This window comes from Lolium rigidum, chromosome 7 (assembly GCF_022539505.1).
Source record: "Lolium rigidum isolate FL_2022 chromosome 7, APGP_CSIRO_Lrig_0.1, whole genome shotgun sequence".
Lineage (NCBI taxonomy): Eukaryota > Viridiplantae > Streptophyta > Magnoliopsida > Poales > Poaceae > Lolium > Lolium rigidum.
In genome coordinates this window covers 183,508,919-183,516,226 of record NC_061514.1, presented here as the reverse complement: position 1 = coordinate 183,516,226, position 7,308 = coordinate 183,508,919, and positions in this window count along the sequence as shown.

Sequence of the window (7,308 nt, the reverse complement as noted above, 5' to 3'; positions counted from 1 at the left end):
GCAAGCCGTTTAGAACGGTTAAATAAAGGGGATATGAAAGAGATTCAATGCCACAGCAGTTTCCGAGGAGATGTTGCCCAACAGGAAAATTTTACGGCCACGTGGAGAAGTGGAAGGGGCAAGGCATCATGATGGGGATTCTGCGGCAGCTCCGCTCTGCCACGACATGACCCGACGAAAGAAAGCGTAATGATTTTGGAAATGTCATTTCCAAAACCAGGGGGGCATGTGTTATCACCAGAATTTGACCAAGTCAGAGGTGGGCCGCGATCAAGATGGACGTGAAGAAATATATATTTAGAAGGAATACGTGAATCGGCCTTTTATACCAAGTGGGCTTAGTTGCCCATGTATCTGTAACATATTAGATCGCATCTTAGTTTAGAAGTTAGAATCTTACTCGTGCACGGTTTGGTGCACGCCCCACATTAGAAAGTCCCCTGGACTATAAATATGTACCTAGGGTTTATGGAATAAACAACAACCAACGTTCAACCACAAACAAATCTCGGCGCATCGCCAACTCCTTCGTCTCGAGGGTTTCTACCGGTAAGCATCATGCTGCCTAGATCGCATCTTGCGATCTAGGCAGCACTAAGCCTGCCTACGTTGTTCATGCGTTGCTCGTACTTGAAGCCTTTTTGATGGCGAGCAACGTAGTTATCTTAGACATGTTAGGGTTAGCATTGTTCTTCATATTACATGCTTTCGTAGTGCAACCCTTGCATGTCTAGCCGCCCTTACACCTATCTTAGGTGTAGGGGCGACACCCGCTTGACCATAGTTTAGTAGATCTGATCCGTTACGATTGCTCCTTGTTCTACAAGGATTAGTTTAATATCCGCAATAGTTAGGCCTTACAAGGGGCGGAGGATCCGGCGGCGTGTAGGGTGGCGTTTGCTAGTCCTAGAACGGATGTTCGGGGATCAACCTCGTGTTGGTTTTTAGGCCCTGTCTAGGATCGGCTTACGGTCACCGTGCGCGAGCGCGAGGCCCGATCCTGAGTAGGATGATCCGATTATGCGGAGAAAACCCTAAATCGTCGTAGATCTCATTAGCTTTACCTTGATCAAGCAGGACCACCATATATTCGGACACCTCGTCTGAATCATGGGTGGATCGGCTCTTTGAGCCGATTCACGGGATAACTCGAGAGCCGATCGAGGCTCGTATTTAACGTTTACGTGTGTGCCCTGCGAGGAAACTAAGCGAGGCATCATCCACACCTTCCCGACCGGGTATCGGTCGGGTGGCACGCCCTTGTGATAAACATCGGTGCGTGCGACCAGGAGGCTTTGCGGGCCGTCGCTCAGAGGGACTAGGGCCAGCCGCAGCCCTAGTTGTTCCCGGCTCTACGGTGTTGCCCGTCTCTGCCCGCCAGTGGGTTTCTGACGTCAACAGCCGCTCAGAATGGATCTGGGGTCTTACCTTCGCAAAGTTTTGCGGCATTCAGAGATTATTCGCTACTTTGGTGCTCTAAGAATATATTGTCGAGTGCTTTTTCGGCTGTTGGAATAGCACATTTTATTGAGTCAACGTATGACTTATGTTGCCTTCCCGATGGGAGTATATGTAGAGTTATTTGTATAACTCGAAATATGCTCACTTCTTTTTCCTTCCCTTTCTTTCTTTCTTTCTCTCTCTTTTTTTTTATAATTTCATCGGGCACGCGAACAGCGTTCCCGATGGGAGTAGCCCCCGAGGCTACAGCCAAGGACTAGTGCTTGGTTGTAGGTGATACGTCTCCAACGTATCGATAATTTCTTGTGTTCCATGCCACATTATTGATGTTATCTACATGTTTTATGCACACTTTATGTCATATTCGTGCATTTTCTAGAACTAACCTATTAACAAGATGCCGAAGTGCCGATTCTTGTTTTCTAGCTGTTTTTGGTTTCAGAAATCCTAGTAAAGAAATATTCTCGGAATTGGACGAAATAAAAGCCCGGAGGCCTATTTTCTCACGAAGCTTCCGAAGTCCGAAGACGAAAGTAAGTGGGGCCACGGGGAGCCAAACCCTAGGGCGGCGCGGCCCCCCTTGGCCGCGCCGCCCTGTCATCCGGGGCCCCTGTGCCCCCTCTCGACTTGCCCTTCCGCCTACTTAAAGCCTCCGTGACGAAACTTCCGGTACCGAGAGCCACGATACGGAAAACCTTACCGAGACGCCGTCGCCGCCGATCCCATCTCGGGGGATCCCGGAGATCGCCTCCGGCACCCTGCCGGAGAGGGGAATCATCTCCCGGAGGACTCTACACCGCCATGGTCGCCTCCGGAGTGATGAGTGAGTAGTCTACCCCTGGACTATGGGTCCATAGCGGTAGCTAGATGGTTGTCTTCTCCCCATTGTGCTATCATTGTCGGATCTTGTGAGCTGCCTATCATGATCAAGATCATCTATATGTAATTCTATATGTTGCGTTTGTTGGGATCCGATGAATAGAGAATACTTGTTATGTTGATTATCAAAGTTATGCTTATGTGTTGTTTATGATCTTGCATGCTCTCCGTTACTAGTAGATGCTCCGGCCAAGTAGATGCTTTTAACTCCAAGAGGGAGTACTTATGCTCGATAGTGGGTTCATGCCCGCATTGACACACGGGACAGATGACGAGAAAGTTCTAAGGTTGTGTTGTGCTCGTTGCCACTAGGGATAAAACATTGATGCTATGTCTAAGGATGTAGTTGTTGATTACATTACGCACCATACTTAATGCAATTGTCTGTTGCTTTGCAACTTAATACTTGGAGGGGGTTCGGATGATAACCTGAAGGTGGACTTTTTAGGCATAGATGCAGTTGGATGGCGGTCTATGTACTTTGTCGTAATGCCCAATTAAATCTCACTATACTCATCATGATATGTATGTGCATTGTCATGTTCTCTTTATTTGTCAATTGCCCAACTGTAATTTGTTCACCCAACATGCTGTTCGTCTTATGGGAGAGACACCTCTAGTGAGCTGTGGACCCCGGTCCAATTCTCTTTACTGAAATACAATCTACTGCAATACTTGTTTCATTGTTTTCTCTGCAAACAATCATCTTCCACACAATACGGTTAATCCTTTGTTACAGCAAGCCGGTGAGATTGACAACCTCACTGTTTCGTTGGGGCAAAGTACTTTGGTTGTGTTGTGCAGGTTCCACGTTGGCGCCGGAATCTCTGGTGTTGCGCCGCACTACATCCCGCCGCCATCAACCTTCAACGTGCTTCTTGGCTCCGCCTGGTTCGATAAACCTTGGTTTCTTTCTGAGGGAAAACTTGCTGCTGTGCTCATCATACCTTCCTCTTGGGGTTGCCCAACGAACGTGTGAAATACACGCCATCAAGCATATTTTCTGGCGCCGTTGCCGGGAGATCAAGACACGCTGCAAGGGGAGTCTCCACTTCTCAATCTCTTTACTTTGTTTTTGTCTTGCTTAGTTTTATTTACTACTTTGTTTGCTGCACTAAATCAAAATACAAAAAAATTAGTTGCTAGCTTTACTTTATTTGCTATCTTGTTTGCTATATCGAAAACACAAAAAAAATTAGTTTACTTGCATTTACTTTATCTAGTTCGCTTTATTTACTATTGCTAAAATGAGTAATCCTGAAGTTGAAGTTCGTTCATTTAAGCAACAAGGGGGAGAGTGTTTAAAAGATGCTTGGTATAGAATTAGTGATGCCCATAATATGTGCACTAAGAAACACTCCACCACTATCCTACTCAGGAATTTTTATGTTGGTATCTCTAGCTGGAATAGATATGTTCTTGATTGTCTCGCGGGAGGTAACTTCCTAGGCGCTCCCGCTTTAGAAGCTAGTTGCATTATTGAGAGTTTATTTGGAACACCACTGTTAATGAAACTAAAATTGAAACCTCCCTTGAGGATGTTGTGAAAAAATTGGAAACCATAGAGAAAAATTGTAGTGTTGAAACTAAATTGGAAATATTACTTGATAATACTGATAAACTTGATAAAATCCTAGGAGGAATTAATGAAAGAATTGCTACTCTAGAAACTTGCGCTATCCATGATAATCAAACCCATAGAATTGGTAAATTTGAAGAAGCTATGGGAAAATTGAGTTCAACTTTTTCTTCTTTTAAATTTAATGAGAAAGCTTATGTGGGTAAGGAGAAAAAATTCATGTATGTCTCTAAGGTACCTAAACCAAAGAATTACTATAGGCCTAAAATTGATAAAACCCCCAACACCACTGGTAATAACGTTGATGCTTCATCTCTCGATGTTACTTGATACACACTTTCTGCGCCTAGCTGAAAGGCGTTAAAGAAAAGCGCTTATGGGAGACAACCCATGTTTTTACCTACAGTACTTTGTTTTTATTTTGTGTCTTGGAAGTTGTTTACTACTGTAGCAACCTCTCCTTATCTTAGTTTTGAGTTTTGTTGTGCCAAGTTAAGCCGTTGATAGAAAAGTAAGTACTAGATTTGGATTACTGCGCAGTTCCAGATTTCTTTGCTGTCACGAATCTGAGCCCACTGCCCTGCAGGAAGCTCAGAAAATTATGCCAATTTACGTGCATGATCCTCAGATATGTACGCAACTTTCATTCAATTTGAGCATTTTCATTTGAGCAAGTCTGGTGCCATTTTAAAATTCGTCAATACGAACTGTTCTGTTTTGACAGATTCTGCCTTTTATTTCGCATTGCCTCTTTCGCTATGTTGGATGAATTTCTTTGATCCACTAATGTCCAGTAGCATTATGCAATGTCCAGAAGTGTTAAGAATGATTGTGTCACCTCTGAATATGTCAATTTATATTGTGCACTAACCCTCTAATGAGTTGTTTCGAGTTTGGTGTGGAGGAAGTTTTCAAGGATCAAGAGAGGAGTATGATGCAACATGATCAAGGAGAGTGAAAGCTCTAAGCTTGGGGATGCACCCGGTGGTTCACCCCTGCATATATCAAGAAGACTCAAGCGTCTAAGCTTGGGGATGCCCAAGGCATCCCCTTCTTCATCGACAAATTATCAGGTTCCTCCCCTGAAACTATATTTTTATTCGGCCACATCTTATGTGCTTTTTCTTGGAGCGTCGGTTTGTTTTTGTTTTTGTTTTGTTTGAATAAAATGGATCCTAGCATTCACTTTATGGGAGAGATACACGCTCCGATGTAGCATATGGACAAATATGTCCTTGGTTTCTACTCATAGTATTCATGGCGAAGTTTCTCCTTCGTTAAATTGTTATATGGTTGGAATTGGAAAATGATACATGTAGTAATTGCTATAAATGTCTTGGGTAATGTGATACTTGGCAATTGTTGTGCTCATGTTTAAGCTCTTGCATCATATGCTTTGCACCCATTAATGAAGAAATACATAGAGCATGCTAAAATTTGGTTTGCATATTTGGTTTCTCTAAGGTCTAGATAATTTCTAGTATTGAGTTTGAACAACAAGGAAGACGGTGTAGAGTCTTATAATGTTTACAATATGTCTTTTATGTGAGTTTTGCTGCACCGTTCATCCTTGTGTTTGTTTCAAATAAGCCTTGCTAGCCTAAACCTTGTATCGAGAGGGAATACTTCTCATGCATCCAAAATACTTGAGCCAACCACTATGCCATTTGTGTCCACCATATCTACCTATACTACATGGTATTTTCCCGCCATTCCAAAGTAAATTGCTTGAGTGCTACCTTTAAAATTCCATCATTCACCTTTGCAATATATAGCTCATGGGACAAATAGCTTAAAAGCTATTGTGGTATTGAATATGTAATTATGCACTTTATCTCTTATTAAGTTGCTTGTTGTGCGATAACCATGTTTGCGGGAACGCCATCAACTCATTGTTGAATTTCATGTGAGTTGCTATGCATGTTCGTCTTGTACGAAGTAAGGGCGATCTACACTGAGTTGAATGGTTTGAGCATGCATATTGTGAGAGAAGAACATTGGGCCGCTAACTAAAGCCATGATTCATGGTGGAAGTTTCAGTTTTGGACAAATATCCTCAAATCTCTAATGAGAAAAGAATTAATTGTTGTCAAATGCTTAAAGCATTAAAAGAGGAGTCCATTATCTGTTGTCTATGTTGTCCCGGTATGGATGTCTAAGTTGAGAATAATCAAAAGCGAGAAATCCAAATGCGAGCTTTCTCCTTAGACCTTTGTACGGGCGGCATAGAGGTACCCCTTTGTGAAACTTGGTTAAAGCATATGTATTGCGGTGATAATCCGGGTAGTCCAAGCTAATTAGGACAAGGTGCGGGCACTATTAGTACACTATGCATGAGGCTTGCAACTTATAAGATATAATTTACATGATGCATATGCTTTATTACTACCGTTGACAAAATTGTTTCATGTTTTCAAAATCAAAGCTCTAGCACAAATATAGCAATCGATGCTTTTCCTCTATGAGGACCATTCTTTTACTTTCAATGTTGAGTCGGTTCACCTATTTCTCTCCACCTCAAGAAGCAAACACTTGTGTGAACTGTGCATTGATTCCTACATACTTGCTTATTGCACTTATTATATTACTCTATGTTGACAATATCCATGAGATATACATGTTTCAAGTTGAAAGCAACCGCTGAAACTTAATCTTCTTTTGTGTTGTTTCAATACCTTTACTTTGAATTATTGCTTTATGAGTTAACTCTTATGCAAGACTTATTGATGCTTGTCTTGAAGTGCTATTCATGAAAAGTCTTTGCTTTATGATTCACTTGTTTACTCATGTCATACACATTGTTTTGATCGCTGCATTCTCTACATATGCTTTACAAATAGTATGATCAAGTTTATGATGGCATGTCACTCCAGAAATTATCTTTGTTATCGTTTTACCTGCTCGGGACGAGCGAGAACTAAGCTTAGGGATGCTGATACGTCTCCAACGTATCGATAATTTCTTGTGTTCCATGCCACATTATTGATGTTATCTACATGTTTTATGCACACTTTATGTCATATTCGTGCATTTTACGGAACTAACCTATTAACAAGATGCCGAAGTGCCGATTCTTTGTTCTATCGCTGTTTTTGGTTTCAGAAATCCTAGTAAAGAAATATTCTCGGAATTGGACGAAATAAAAGCCCGGAGGCCTATTTTCTCACGAAGCTTCCGAAGTCCGAAGACGAAAGGAAGTGGGGCCACGGGGAGCCAAACCCTAGGGCGGCGCGGCCCCCCTTGGCCGCGCCGCCTGTCATCCGGGGCCCCTGTGCCCCCTCTCGACTTGCCCTTCCGCCTACTTAAAGCCTCCGTGACGAAACTTCCGATGCACGAGAGCCACGATACGGAAAACCTTGCTGAGACGCCGTCGCCGCCGATCCCATCTC